Source organism: Telmatherina bonti (assembly GCF_933228915.1).
Source record: "Telmatherina bonti genome assembly, chromosome: 24".
NCBI classification, from domain to species: domain Eukaryota; kingdom Metazoa; phylum Chordata; class Actinopteri; order Atheriniformes; family Telmatherinidae; genus Telmatherina; species Telmatherina bonti.
The window spans coordinates 13,530,688-13,546,651 of NC_136633.1; the positions used below are offsets into that span (position 1 = coordinate 13,530,688).

Here is a 15,964-nt window from a genome sequence, read left to right on the forward strand (position 1 = left end):
AAAACATAGTAAACTACATAATAAGTACCAGATTTGCCGTTATTTTAGTCATACTTTTGAATCACCAGCTTGACACGAGCATACTACTTCACTTTTCTCAGCAGCTGAGAAGGCGAAGGAAGATAGACTACCAAAGACAACGCATAAAAAATAATGCACTGAATATGTGCGTCAACAACACAAGATAACAAGCAATCACAGCACTGTTGGAATTAACTTAAAGCGGAATTAACATTTACATGATAGCGGAAATATCCAGTTTGGATTTCAGCCAATTACTTCGGAATTAAGTTTAATTTCAAATAGTCTCTTCCTTTCAGAATTAGGTGTTTACAGTGTCATTTTCCACCAGTTTCAAGCGGATTTAACTTTTATTCGGAATTAAAACTCATGTAAATGTGGCCACTGTCACAAGATGAGTTCCATAAGATTTAGGAAAATCAACTCTTTTCTGAGATGAATTAAAGCAGCCTGTGAGAACTTGAGGGACGAAATGAGCGTCTACAGCAGCCCAGTCTGACCAAGCAATACTCAGGTTTTGATATGTGAATGACATCAGGCCAGTGTAGGAGCCAACACCAGACGATCTGCATGCATGCTGGCTTAAACCCTGTGTGTAATGTACCTGAGCAGAAGGTTAACTTCGCCGCCTGTAAATTGCCGCCACCCCCCACCATCACCGCCGGACAAAAGGCTCAGCAGTGGCCTGGTGATTGCCTCTTTTCAAATGGAAATTCCAGTTGCCTCTCTTCTTCCTCGTTCCCTTAAGCAGTGTACAAATTACAGTTTACAAGGCGGGGAGGAATAAAAAAAAAAGAGTAGGTAGATAGAAGAAAGAAAAGGTGGGAGGGAGGGTGAGCAATGCAAAGCAGAATATCTTTTCGCCCAGATTTTTTTTTTTTTTTTTAATTCAGGAAACCGACATGTAAATTAGCCTTTAAGTGCTCCACTCAGAGACTGTGATCGTGCCCTAATTGTCACAGTCAATTGTGGCCAACAGTCTCTTCAATCCAGGCAGCTTTTGACAACAAGCATGCTAGGATCAAAAGACAAATCATTGACTCACCTCCAAACACATACACCGACACACACACACACACACACACACACACACACACACACACACACACATCTTCCTCTCTGCGTTCAAGGCAGCTGGAAAGAAAAAGGGCCTGAAGGGAGAGGTAAGAGTGATAGCTTTACCCAGTGAGGATAGAAAGATGGCAGGATGTGGTGAACACAATTTGCTTCCTGCACCAGTTTATATCAGCACTCCCTAAAATAAAATCCTTTGAGCATCAAGACAATAAACAGCAGAAAAGATGTCGACAATTAGCAGCAGAGGTTTAGGATATAGTCTATCCAGCAGACCGCAAACAGATTTTCTACGAGTCCTACACGGCGTCGTAGCCGAGGATGAAACACATGTTTGTCTCAGGCAGTGCAGCGATTCGGAGCAACAAACAAGCAATCTCTGGCATGTTATCGAAGAAGTCCAGGGTTCAAAGCGGACTTCTCTGCAGAGTTCTGCCACAACTGGTGAAAAATAATTTGCTACTGTCTAGTTTACTGTTCGTAATCCTTTGGGCAGACAAACAAGCACTTGTTTTAGTTGTGTTTGGGGCAATATATTGAAGATTCTAACGTTTATCCTGGAAATATGAAAGTCTGATTTTCTGCACACTATGAGGTATTTTTATGGAATAAAAGACTCATCTTTAAAGAGGAGGATGATATGATGAAAATGAAAGAAGACGTTACATAGTGGTTCACTTTTTAGCAACTATGTCCCCTGATTTCTGCACTTTTGTTTTGTGCTTATGATTCTTTGACGCTTTTCATCCAACAATGGATTTTTAATGAACTGTTTGCTTTTGATGTGCACAACATTAATACCAATCCTATCATATGTGCCCCAGGCAACCAAATAAATAAAAAAATAAAAGCATGATTATTTTATGTGTTTGCTGAAACAACCCAGCTCTTGGTTAACTATAAGGATCAATTGTAGTTCTTGTTAAATATTAAAGAAGTCCATTCTGTCAAGCTGCCACGACTTCTTCAATATTTAACCAAAACTGCAGCCTCTTCCCTGAACATGGAAAAAAAAATTAATCTGTCTAAACCAGATAAATGATGGGAAATGGTTCACAGATCTCTTTAGCTTTTTCTGTCACTCTCTCAGGGTTTTGCGAAAAGATGAAGCCCCTGTTCTTTCAGACATTCAGTACATAATTGCAAATTTGCAGTTGAATGTAAGAAATAGTTTTAAAATAAAGGAGGAATTGTATATTTCTTGATGGATGAGTAATTTCCATTAGTATTGCTTATCGCAATTCAGTTTGACAGATTTTTAAAATAGATTTCCCATTGTAGATTGTCACTGTAGACTGAAGGAAGTAGGTGCGGTAGATGGACTGGAGCTTTGAGGTTCAGGGTTTGGTCTTTCACCATCTTGGTATTTTGAAAGTGGAAATTTTCAAAGTAAATAAAGGACTTAACTTCAAACTTCTGGCCGAAGAAGTAAAGTAAGCAATGTTTGAAAACAGTACTTGGTCAAAAATAACTTTAACCATGAAACTTAGTCAAGGATTATACAATAGCCACAGAGTTCCAGGCAGCACTGGAGCTCCAGTCTCCTGAGTCACACCATACCTTCATGTACCCAGAAATGGAATTTGTTTGGGCTTTTTCTGCTTTCTGAATCTATTTCCTCTCTTCAGTGTCTTCTCTATTCTCTTCTTTGCTTAAATGAAAAATAAAAACTTTAATATGTTAGCATCTGTTCTCAAAAAATGAGTGTCATCTGCATCATATGGTTTTCCAAAGCACGTCCTCAAATAATCTTGTTAGATTAATTATTATCATTTCAGTAACAGGAAAACATTTATGCTTCTCTGTATTTCTTTAAATAGGTAAAAAGTGTCTTAGGCAGCACTGAACCCTGAGGCAGCTGAAGTACACTAACAATAAAAGCATGGGTGGGAGTTATTTTTAGTAAAAGTGGAAGTGAACATGCAAGAACTTCTCTTGTAAATTTGCTGATATATATAACTATTTAAACACAGACCGTAATCCAAATTCCTGTTTCTGATTTACACAAAAGTGGTGAACAGGAGTCGCTCTGAATGTACTTTTTAAGTAAACATTATGAAAACATTGTCTGTTTTTCGGAAGTTGGAAAATGTTTCTTAAAGTGAAGGAGAATTTTTTCATTATTAATGTCCACATAGAAAAAGTTAGACATTTTTAATAATATTATTCAGTATCTGTAGTCATCTCAGAGGTTTGTTGATTCTGTTATCTTTACATAGTTAGTTAATAAACAATTCTTTTATGATTTTGTTTTTTAGGCCCTTTATTTACTTTTATATTGTAGTTATATAAACATGTTTAGTTAGATATGGAATTTTGATTTTGCTGTGTTTATTTTTGGAAAATGGAAACTAAATAATTCTGGCATTGGCTGACAAGTAGGAATAGAATGGATTATTACTAGAAATATGATAAAATATATCATATAAAATAACACACACACACACACACATAACTCCTTTCTCACCCACCCCTCCCATCTCCCCAGTGTAGGACGGGTGGCTGTTCATCTCTCAAGCTTGGGTTCTTTACCGGAGTCCTGGGAGCTTGAGGGTCCTATGCAGTATCTTAGCTGTTCCTAGTACTAGGCTTTTCTGGACAGAGATGTCTGATGTCTCACCAGGTATCTGTTGGATCCACTTCTCCAGTGTGTGGGATACGGCCCCCAATGCTCCAATCACTACTGTTGCTTTCACCCTCCAGGCCTTCTCCCTGTTCTTTCTTGAGGCCTTGGTACTTCTCCAGTTTCCCAGGCTCCGTTTTCCGTATATTTCCATCATTGGGGATGGATACATCAATTCCTTCGGCTTTCCTCTGCTGCTTATCTATGATCACTATATCCAGTTGGTCGGCCACCACCATTTTATCAGTCTGGATCTGGAAATCCCAGAGGATCTTAGCCCTCTCATTCTCCACCACCTTGGGGGGAGTTTCCCACTGGGACTTAGCGGTCTCCAGTCCATATTCGGCACAGATGTTCCTGTACACTATGCCGGCTACTTGGTTATGGCGCTCCATGTATTCTTTGCCTGCTAGTATCTTGCACCCTGCTGTGAGGTGCTGGATTGTTTCAGTGACTCCTTTGCATAGTTTGCACCTGGGATCCTGCCAGGTCTGGTAGATCTGGGCCTTGATCGCTCTGGTGCTCCGGGCCTGCCCCTGTGCTGCCATGATTAGTGCCTCTGTGCTGTCCTTCAGTCCAGCCCTCTCCAGCCATTGATAGAACTTGTTTATATCAACCACTTCGGTGATCTGCCAGTGGTACCTCTCATGCAGGGGCTTTTTCTCCCATGATGGTTCTTCCATCTCATGTTCCTCCAGATTCCATTGATTGAGACATTCACTAAGTGCTTCATCCCTTGGTGCCCTCTTCCTGATGTATTTGTGGAGCTTGGATTTTTCATCTTGGATAGTGGCCTTGATGTGCACTAGTTTCCGGCCCTATTCTTTCTGTGTCCCTGGACACTGGACTTGGGGTGGAACCCTCCATGCATGGTGAGCAACTTCAGTGTTTTGACATCTGTGGTCTGAGCTTCCTCCTTTGGCCAGCTTATTATCCCAACCGGGTATTGGATCACTGGCAGGGCATAGCTGTTAATTGCCCAGATCTTGTTCTTGCCATTGAACTGACTTCTCAGTACTTGCCTCACGCATTGCAGGTATGTAGCTGTGCCAGCTTTCCTTGCGGCTTCTTCATGCTTGCCATTCACCTGTGGTATGCCCAGGTACTTGTAGCTTTCCTCCACATCTGTTATCCTGCCCTCCGGGAGTGCAATAACCTCCAATGGATTACATTCCATCTCTTTGTTATCATTCCAAATGACATTCCGATGTCCCTGCTGTAGATCCTGGTGGTGTGATTCAGTGAGTCTTAGCATACAGCTTGATGTCATCTATGTAAAGGAGGTGACTGATGATGGCCCCATTCCTGAGCCGGTATCCATATAGCCAGTCTTGTTGATTAGTTGGCTGAGGGGGTTCAGGCCTATACAGAACAGCAGCGGGGACAGGGCATCTCCTTGGTATTTGCCAAATTTGATGGAGACTTGAGCAATTGGCTTGAAGTTGGCCTCCAGAGTGGTCTTCCAAAGCCTCAATAAGTTTGCTACAAAGGTCCTTATGTTGCTGTTGATCTTGTAGAGCTTCAAACATTCCATGATCTATGTTTGTGGCATTGAGTCATAGGCTTTCCCGTAGTCAATCCAGGCGGTGCACAGGTTTGTCTGTCTGGATTTGCAGTCTCTGGCGACTGTTCTGTCAACCAGCAGCTGGTTCCTCTGGTTCCTCTGCCAATGCCTTTCTGTGTCTTCACCATGTATCGATCCATGTGCCCACTTACCTTAGCTGCTATGATGCCTAGCAAGAGCTTCCATCTTCCAGCTTCTGATCTTCAAAATGATTAGTTTGTAGATGCTAAATAGTGTCAGTTAAATAGTCTCATCCTTGGTCTTATGCTTCTTCTCCATAGTAATTCACACACAGTAAACAGGAGCTCAGTATGGCAATAAAAACACAGCATGTCAATACAGCAGATTTAGTTAAGGAAAGCTGTGTAGTGTCTTAACAACTTTTACCATACAGAGTATTTTTGTTGCAAGTCAAAAAGACAAGTTGGGCATGGGATTCATTTGTAAATTATTTTTCTCAGTTTGGTGCAAGTCTGTTTTTATGTCATTTCCAGCACAGGCCACTGACTCTTCTTCTTCTGGTGGCTTAATTGTAGAATACACACTTTAATGACAAGTCTTACATAAAGGAATTACAGAGGAGTCTGGTCCATTTCTTGTTTTCTCAGTTGGAAATCTTTGGACAGGAGTGGACAAGTTGGGTCCTAGAGAGATGCACTCCTCCAGGTTTTAGATGTTTTCCCTGCTCAAACACACCTGATTCACATCAACAGCTTATCGAGTTCTGATAAGGGACTCATTCAATTGAGTTTAATAAAACAGGAAAACCTCTAAAACAAGTAGGACAGTGGCTCGCTGAGTCTGAACTCGCTATGTATGTATGTATGTATGTATGTATGTATGTATGTATGTATGTATGGTGTACAGATGCAACGGTAGTGCTGCAGACATTGTTTTGCTTTCTTACCAAGACACACAATCTTTTCTTCTGGATCAGCTGAAACAATGAACCATCCAACATCCCATTTAGCGCTCAGTTCATGGGCAGAGATCCACACAAGTTGGACAATGTTTCTGCAGATGTATTGTAGATCTTTTTAATTCTTTCTTTGTGTCCTGAGAGGATGTAACCCCGTATGCAGAGGCACATGTTAAGAACATGCAGATATGCAAATGTCTGTTGAGATTAGAGCTACAACAATTATTCAAATGTTTGATTAATTATTCATCGGAGACACTGTCAATTATTTATTTCACTGAGAGATAAGTCTTTTTTTTTCATCTCAGAGTAAAAAGTTTTCTTTAGGGATCTATCAACATCCTAATCAAAGTCATTTTATTTGTGAAGTACAGTAAATGTGCAGGACTTGTTTTGGTGGCACCACTCTGTGTCTGGATCAGACAGTCAGACTCTACACATTATATATTCTGTATGTGTGCTCACTCTTTGTGTCTGGTTCCAAGATGATTGGATGATCAGTGCTATTGTTTAGTTGATGTACTGACCATTTGAATGAGTTTAAGCTTTATTTAAGCAGATGATGTCAAATCTTATCAGAAATCTTATCATTTTTCATGAAAGTTTATTGCTTTTAAGCACACCACAATCTTCCATCTTGTCTCTGGACTGTATTTAATGTTCATTTTTTATGAGCATCTTATCAAATGATGGCAAAAAAAAAATCATATCAGGGTAAAAGTATAAATTGTTCGAAATTTCCAAAGGTGCAAAATTAAGTTGTTCAACTGAACATCACAAAACCTGGTCTTTCCGTCTTCTGTTGTTTTCTAGTGTATACTAATGTTTGTTTTGCTTTAATGAATATAAAAAGTGTTGTTGTTTTTTTTTTTTAAAAAACAGAAAAAAAAAAAATTGAAGTTCTGGTTTCTGGAGGACTCAACCACACAACCCCCCCCCCACCCCCCCCATCTGCAAAAGTCCACAAGGATCCACTGGTCCCGTTCTTACCAACACGCTTTTAGCAGCAAACCAACAGTTCAGCAGACACAACCTGGATGTTTGTTGTTATCCAAAGTGGGATGTGCTCTTTCAATGCCATGCAGGGCAAACAGATGGTTTAAAACTCTTGACAAGAAATCACAAAAATCCTGGAGACATTTTTATTTATTAGCACCGTAATATGCTGAATAACAAGACAGCCAGCATAAACCACCAACGTAAATAAGTGTCAGATAGCCAGGTAACAAGGTTATGGCAATAAAACTATATATGGATGGATGCACGTGCATTACGTCAGCGCAGCTGGCCTGAACGGTTGTATGAATACAAACGTGCACATCTGCAAAGACCTAACATGTTTGCACATATATGTGCACAAACATAAATGGGCTTTGAAGGTTTACCAGACTTTGACCCTGAAAGTTGAGGTTAGTCAGGTTCAAAGAGATACTTTCAGGTGTTTTATGACTTAAATATTGGTCCAGTAATTATTCACGTGCCTTTAAGAAAGGAACATGATTAATTACTGTTCTTTTTTAGTTTCCTTAAAGGTTCCAACAAAGAGGTATGCTCTTCTCATGTCGTGTTGTGGCAAAACATGGAAATGGATTGTACTACGAAATACTTTGAGTGGTCAAGAACACTAGAAAAAGTCCATAAAAATACCGCCTGCTTAACACTTTTTTCCTTTTTTTTCTATGTATCAAATAAATAACATACCATTTGGTCTTAAGAACCAAAAGAACATCCTCATATTGAGATGGGAGTGAAAGATGAGGGTCATCCAGGGCTACCATCCTGAGTTACCACTGCTTTTAATTGGATTGGCGTCTAAACAAAGTGGATAGTAATAGAAGTTAAACCAGAGTTATGATAAAATGATAAGTTCTCCGGAAATAAACACTTTCATCAAGTCCGCAACATTCTAGAAAACTTCATTTTGAAGCTCGAACCCTTTTTTTTGCCTCCTTTTATTACGTATCTTTAAACTTTAATTCATTGCATTGATGACTACACATGCCAATCTACATGCGTACACATGCAGTGTGTTTCATGCCAAGTCTATATGGGCAGCAAGCAATGACGAAGTGAAAAAAAAAAACAAAACAGTAATTCGGCATGAAAAGTTATTTCTTGGCCTTTGAAGTAGTAGATTGATACATGTGCATAAATAAGTCTAGACTTTCATCGTTAGGCTTAAAAAAACTGATCGATCATGTTGCAGGAAAGACGGATGATAATGATGCACCCCAAACTTTCAGGGAGACAAATGTGAACATTGTTGATGGAAATGTGTAGTTATGCAGACTGTGGTGCAGCAGACATCAAAAAGAGCAAAAAGAAAGACATAGGTTTTGACTTGAACCAGAGGTGTGATATGCGAGCTGGTCGGAAAGGAAAAGTTTGAGTTTTTTGCTCGGTTGTCTTTTTTTTTTTTTTTAGGCGATTGTTTTACAAGCCACGAAACATCTGACCTCTTTCCACAGGAAAAGGAGGGAAAAAAGTGTTGCCAAGCACAAGATACACTTGTCTTTTTCACAAGTGCCTCAGTCGAGTAAATGCTCATTTGTAGAAGCTTCTGCTCAGTTTTCAGCTAACAAGAACAACACAAAAAAATCAATACAGTTTTCTTCTTTTTTATTTTGAAGGGGGGGTGGTAAGTATTTGTTTCTGCAGCAATCAGCTATGCAGAGATCTTGTTCTCCCAGCGAGCTTTCTTGTCCGACTGAGAGAGATCAGAAATGCTCAGAGAAAGGCAGTTTTTTTGTTGCTCTCTCTTGCTCATGGCAAAAACACACCAAATTCATTTTGCATGTTTGAGGAGTCGCTGCAGATCACACGCTCGAGCCTTCGCCTTCTTCGTCTTTAATTGTCCGTCAATCTCAGGAGCTCTTGTGGTGTCGAGGCTCTCGCGGTGGCTATCACAGAGCCAAGCCCCGTCGAGAGATGTGGAGTTTGATGTTGCAGAGTTGGAAGAGTCACAAACAAGCATGGCGAGGAGATGTGATCTGGGATGCTTCTGTCGTGCATTCAAACCCTCTGAACGCCAACAACAATTTATTTTAATTAAGAAGAAGCAAAAAAAAAAAACGGGCTTTCGGGGCTAAAACACAAACTGTTTGCTAAGGGTTTAACACTCGAGAGGCTGAGCTGCAGCCTCTTGACAGCTGCTTTGAAGAGAAGTATATTTACAAGATGTCCCTCTTCTTGTGTTTTTCTAGACCTGCTTTGTGGTCAGACCAGCTTTGTTTGCTTTTCTACCTCACATGAAGTCATTTTAATTGTATTTACACCAACTCCTTCCACTGATGGCATGTTGCTCAAACTTTGTCCTTCTTCATAACTTTGTTTCTCCACATTCAATGTTCAGGATAACAGAATATATATATGGTGAACACTGCCAGTATAAATCAGAGTTACGATCAACTGCAGAAAAAAAGAAAGGATTGCTATGATGATGCATGAATATGAATGCGTGAAGAAGAGAAAATGTGTAACAGTATTTGTTGGAAAGGTGAAAGTAAAATTACATCTGAGTGAACCTAACTGGCTGAATCAGAGCCTGAACGTCATCTGGGTTGATCAGAACCTGGATGGGGGTGTTTCATTGTTCCTGGATGTGGGTTGATTTGCAAAATTCCACAGAATTACTTCTCTTTAAACTGAAGAGCTGAAGCATGAATGAGTTAATTTTCTGCTCAAATGTTTCTAAAACCTTCAGATTAGCCAATAAGACCATTTTTGTATTCTTCCACAAGTTGTTGTTTCTTATACATCTATTCTTTATTTCTCATACTTAAACTCTCTCACAAATAGTCGGACTGTGACGATACGCTTTTGTCCCGATTCAGTTCGATTCCGGTTTTTTTCGGTGCCGATTCGATTTAAATTGCGATTCTCACAATTCTTCGATATTGCTGATTTTTTGTAGATTAAAAATAAAATAAATGAATAAAACCTTTTTTCATTTTTCTTGATTTCAAGGAGGAAAAAAGAAACACAGCAGCCAGACCATCATTCTGCTGCTATAATGCCCAAGAAGACAAGTAAAAAGATCAATAAAAAATAAAACAATAAAAAATGACCAAAAATTTTAGTATGGATTATTTTTCTTTATTTAAAAAAATCGATTTTTTTTTGTTAAAAAAAAAAAAAAATCGATTTTAAAATTGTGGAGCAAAACAAAAATAATCCCGATTTTTGATTTTTCGTTTCGATTTTCCCACCTCTAAAAAATAATGTGGAAATGTTCAGAATCATATGAAAGAGCTTCGTCCCCAAAACGCTCGCATTGCTCCTACAAACCAAAAAGTAGCTACTTCTACTCTAAACTTGTTGTATTATGTCCTGCATTCCAGCCATCTATCAAATCACTAAATAAAAATGTGAAAAGTCACACTGTATGCAGGCAAACAGCAACCTTGAATGGTGTTTTGTGTGTTAAAGTAGCTTCCTTAACGAGAGAAACCAAAAGCCCGACATCTGTACTGTTTTGTAGCTGTGATCTGCTTTTTGTGCTGAAATATTTAATAATGGTCAGAAACTTCAGAAAGGAACTGTTTTGGTTGGGAAAGTTGCTTTTAAGAGCAAAGTTTTACAGTGCAGCATGCAGCTGACGTCATTCGTCCAATGTGTGCATGACGCATCACTAGAGAGGCATCGCCACCCGACACATGATGTGGACAGGGATCAGTGTTAAACTAACCCAAAAACATCTTCTATGCATGTGGAATCAACTCATTTCTTAATGATAAAGAAGTCAAATATAATAATTACATTAATGCAGCATTCAGATCATCTAGCAGGGAAATGCGATGTTCTATTTTTAATGACGCTAATGAGCCTTTTTTTTTTTTTTAATGGATTTCGAATGAAACCCATTTGATGGAGCTGCTAATGCACCTGGTGTTTGTCTTGATTTTATCTGCCGCCGGTTCTCACTGGAGAGTTTATGTTTCCCATGCTGGACCGAATTTTCCTCCAGACTATTTTCAGTGCCGATAGAATCTCTGCGAGGAAAAGATGAATCATTGTTTTGCTTGGAAACGTGTCAGATTTGTTTGTCCCAACAATTAAAGAATTGACTTTGGGCAGATAAAAAAATGTGGGAAAAAAAAGGAAAACTACTCGCAGAACACACACACATCAGTATTAGTGGTGTGTATTGCAGCTTGCATGCTCATTTGACCTTATCGCTGTTATTTATGGGTAATTTTAAGTTGCTTAAATTTGGTCTTATTTGTCTTTTCTATTTAAATCACAACATTACAGTTGAGGTTTATTATTAATTTTCATGAATTCTGCTTTTTCCTCCTTCATAATCCATGTTATCTCTACTTTCTATACATTATGAATGCAGTTTATTTACTCGTGTTTTCTTACCTGCTGCTGCAACTCTAAAACCAGAGTGTGAATGCACAAATACCATCCAGACCTCATCTCCCCAACCTGATCACCATTAACACTCCTTGTATGACAGCAGGGTTGTTGGTCAGGAGCAGGACTGGGCATAGATTCATCTCTGGATGCTCCTCGGTGTCATGTGACTCTCACGGATCTAAATTAGGCCAATAATCAGGGACGCCTGGCGGCTGAGCTGTTGCATGCACAACATGTACATGCAACTGTGTTTCAGTCCTCGGGCGTGTTTCTGCGATGGCATCCCTCTCTTGTGTTTCGCTGCATACCAAAACAAGTGATTATAGGAAAACAATTTGGGGCAAAAGAAAAAAAGAGATGTGATCTCTCAGCTGGATGATGCTGCCATTTATTTACAAGCAGCGATGATGATGTTTCAAGTCTGCGAAGATATATCTTGCTGCTCGTCCAGCGTTTAGTCTGGCTGACCTCAGAAATGTGCAGGTTTTCTTCCTGAAATTAGTCAAATTTCTTTTGGACGGAAACCGTCGTCCTGCGCTGACCTCTGACCTCCTACTTTTGGATGCTTTATTGATTTAAACTTGAATGCTTTCGGTCATGTAAGAGCAGATGAAATGTGTGTGTAGAAGCTCAGCGGAGCACACAAACAGAAGCTGACAGATTCTCTAAATGCTGAGAAAGATTCCAGCAGCCTTTCTGCAGCAGGGACTGTCTATACGCATGTACACAGCCAAAAATAAAGATTTTTTTTTCTTACACACACACACACACACTGTCACACATTCTAAAAAAAGGAGAGAAAATTAGAATTATAATCTTGAAAATCAGCATTCTAGCCCGAGGCAGACGGCTGCAGAAGCGCAGAGCTGCAGTTCAGGTGCTGGACATTAAAAAGCATTAAAACCCAACTGAATTTTACACTTATTGATTTTTGCGGAACAACATTTTAAATATAAATATATATTTAAAAAAAAAAAAAAAAGGCAGGATGGATAATGGTGCTAGGATTTTATTGAGAGGGAAAATACAAACAGAGAAAGCATCAGCACATTTATTTAGGTTAGAAATAAAGAAATAATCAGATGAAGGCAACGACAACTTCAGTCATTTCATACTTTTAGCAACATTTTATCGCTTTTAATTTAAAAAAAAAGAAAATTAATTACAAAAAAAAAAGATCAACACCCCCCCCTCCCCCCCCCCCCCCCCCCACACACACACACACACACACCCCTGACCTCATTTACACCAATGTATTCATTTAGTACAAGGTTCCCCTATAGGTCACACACCGACTGTAATCCGTTTTCACGGTGAATATGTGGCCCCACTGAGGGGGCCCCGCGCGCGAGAGGTGCCACTCCAGGCTGGATGTGGATGAAGAGTGTGAGGTTTGGTGTTGGGGTGGAGGGGGGTGGTCTAAGCTACCAATCAAGTGTGTGTAAGTGAGAGAGGAAGACGACAAGGGAGAGAAAGAGAGAGAGGAATGTGTATGTCTATGTGTGTGTGTGTGTGTGTGTGTGTGTGTGTGTGTGTGTGCAAGTGCTTCGTTTACATGCGAACACCGTGGTAGTAAATTACGCGTGACAATAATTCACCCAGGACTGGATCTACTTTCCAGTGGAGCTTCAGCTCCATCGTTTCTACTCACCACCTCCTCCTCCTCCTCCTCCTCCTCCTCCTCCTCCTCCTCTTCTTCTTCTTCTTCGCCGCTTTTGGGATGAGAAGATTAAATGGCAGCATGTCAGAGCGCATGCGAGAAAAGTCAAACTTACCAAAAGACACATTTTTGTTTGTTTGTTTGCGTCATATTTGCGCCTCCGAGTCCTCCTGTTGTCAGAAAGAGACAAAAAAAAAGAAGAAAAGTTAGAGAAGACATTTATTCCAATATAACAGTTTCTGCAGGAAAGAAAAGCCTGTCACTTCTTCTTCTTCTTCTTTTTTTTTTTTTTTTGTCTGATAAGGGGGAGGTGTGGGAGAGGTGGGGGAGGGTGGGGGAGAGGGGGGCATCAGCCAGTTCAGCCTCTTGATTGATGATTTAATTAGCCATAGAGTGGCGAACTGCAGGAGGACAGGACACAAAATAATACTTTATTTACATAACCAATCAGGGCGCTGCAAAGGTGGAGCTTCCTCTCTCTCTCTCTCTCTCTCTCTCTCTCTCTCCCCTTGCATGTGTGTCTGTGTGTGTGTGCGTGTGTGTGCTACAAGTCAGACATGACTGAGATGGTTAACTTCTTTAATAAATGCCGGATTCATTCTACGTATAGAATAATGAATAATAATAATAATAATAATAATAATAATAATATTTTTCTCTGCTAATACAGCATCAGGAAGCCGCAGCAGATTGCTGCTCTGGCTTTATTTCACTTCATTCTACATTTTCACACTTTTCCTGCTGCTTTTAGAGCCAACAAACGTGAACCAATGGGCTTAGACTTGTGTGATGTCAAGCATTTATTTTGTAACTGACTTTTGCGAGTTATTTATTGGGCAAAATAGCAAAAAAAAAAAAAAAAATTAAATGAATAAATAAAATAAATACAAGAAGGTTTTGAACGCTGTAAATTTGCACATACACGTATATTTTAAATGGAAACCTTGAAGGTTACCTGGTGATGCGGCGTCACAGCAGGTGATGAAGAGCAAGATTGCTGCTTTTTTTCCCCTGTTAATTTAAATTAAACAAATATTACGTTCCCTTTCCAGCTTTATCATTTCCCCCAGTCAGATTAAAGTCTGGAACTTTAAAACACGATTGTTTAAAGTCATTTAGACAAAATATTACAAATCAAAATAAAACGAGGAACATATTTCTAACTTTAATATGAATCATGATATTTTTAAATGTAAAACGACATTACACTCTAAAAAAACACACTTTTTGCAGCGTTATCCAAACCAAACATCCCCAAAAACCTTTTGCAGTCGCAGAGAATTACAATAATAAAGAATATTTTTGGGGAGGAAAGTTTTGCATTGTGTTTTCTGTACATCAAGCGCAGTAGAAATGAATAAATGTAGATACAAAACCATCCTTACATGATTGCAGCCGATCAGGATGAAGTTTATCCCCTCCAAAAATAAAAAAAAATAAAAAAAAAAAAAGAGGAAAAACCTCTCTGTCTCCTGCTCTTTTCTCCGCGTCAAGCCGCGACACTCAAAAAACAGAAGAGATGGTGGAAGAGAGAGGAGAGTGAGGGGAAGGAAAAAGGAGAAGGGGGGAGAGAGAAAGAAGAAGGAGAGGGAGGGAGAAGAGAAAAAAAAAAACTTCAGCCCAGAAGATGCTCACGTTTTTTTTTTTTTTTTTTTTTTGCTCTCCTCAATTATCCCCTCCCGTGAAGATAGGTGGCGTGCGTTTCAGGGGGCTTCTCCTCTGTGTTCCACGGCAAAGAAAAGGAGGTGGAAAGAGAAAAAAAATGTCATTAGAAGAGGCGTAACACGTCAGTCCCTACCCAGGTTTGTTTCCTGGAGTGGGTGTAAGACATCAGTTGTAAACCTGCCCTAGCAGGAATAGCGGTCCCTCCCTCCTCCCAACTATTTCCAAGGCTTTATTTCTAAGGCTTTATTATCACCGGTGGAACAGGATCCGCTCACCGACGCGCTCCGGTATCATCCCTTCCTCGCGACTCCTATCCGCAAGACCTCTCTTTAAACCTCCTCACACAACCAGGTATGTACTTCTTTACTTCTTTTTTTTATTGTATATTTTTACCATTTTTTCCCCCGGTGATTTGTTGGATGTTAAACTTCCGCGCGCTGCGTCAGAGTTGGATCAACTTTGCCTTTACCTGCGCAGGTGGAGAAAGGTGCGTTTTGCGACGATTCCTCTTTCTTTTTCTTTTCTTTTTTTTCCCCTCCATACCTCTGCGAAGTAACGGCGTGCTGTCTGGCTGTGACAGCCGGGGAAACGAGACCCTCTTTTTTTTTTTTCTCTCCGCGGATTTGCTGCCACACGACACCGCTGTCGCTTGGAGAGAACATCCCGATTTCCACTCTGCAGTCCCTTCAGCTTCTTTTTTTTTTTTTTTTTTAATTCTATTTATTTATTTATTATCAGATTCTATCATCCAGCCACAAGAAGCACAAAAAAAGAAAGAAAGAGAAAAAAAACCATCTCTCTTTACTTATTCTAATAAGTATTAGCGCGTAAAAATCCGCAAAAGAACCGAACAACCAGGCGGTTTGGAGGGTTTATCGCGTCTCTTAATGCACCATGTGTGCTTTAAAAAGATTTTCCTCTCACTCCGAAGTCATTTGGCACATTTAATCAACTGTTAATCATGTATTAAATATCAGCTGTTTGGAAAAAAAAAAGGAAAAAAAAAGAGTTTGGATTCAGTTTATTAAACGTAAAAGTGAAATTTTCTCAGGCGTAGCCAAGTGTTTGTTGAACTTC

General features: G+C 39.7%; 1 protein-coding gene and 1 long non-coding RNA gene across 3 annotated transcripts in view; one reads left to right on the plus strand and one right to left on the minus strand.

Annotated features, from left to right (window-relative positions):
- Positions 1–13,271: 13,271 nt before the first annotated feature.
- LOC306773767 lies at positions 13,272–14,721 on the minus strand. The gene is made up of 3 exons (XR_013771810.1): positions 14,608–14,721; positions 14,178–14,233; positions 13,272–13,392 (listed from the first exon to the last, which is right to left on the minus strand). It is a non-coding gene; the product is annotated as an uncharacterized lncRNA (long non-coding RNA).
- Positions 14,722–15,021: 300 nt separating this feature from the next.
- Positions 15,022–15,964, plus strand: part of zeb2b (zinc finger E-box binding homeobox 2b) — a 78,525-nt gene continuing 77,582 nt past the window's right edge. For both annotated transcript variants that reach the window (XM_079263789.1, XM_079263790.1), the window contains exon 1: positions 15,022–15,238. The gene's annotated coding sequence lies outside the window, so the exon portion shown is untranslated. The remainder of the gene's footprint in view (positions 15,239–15,964) is intronic.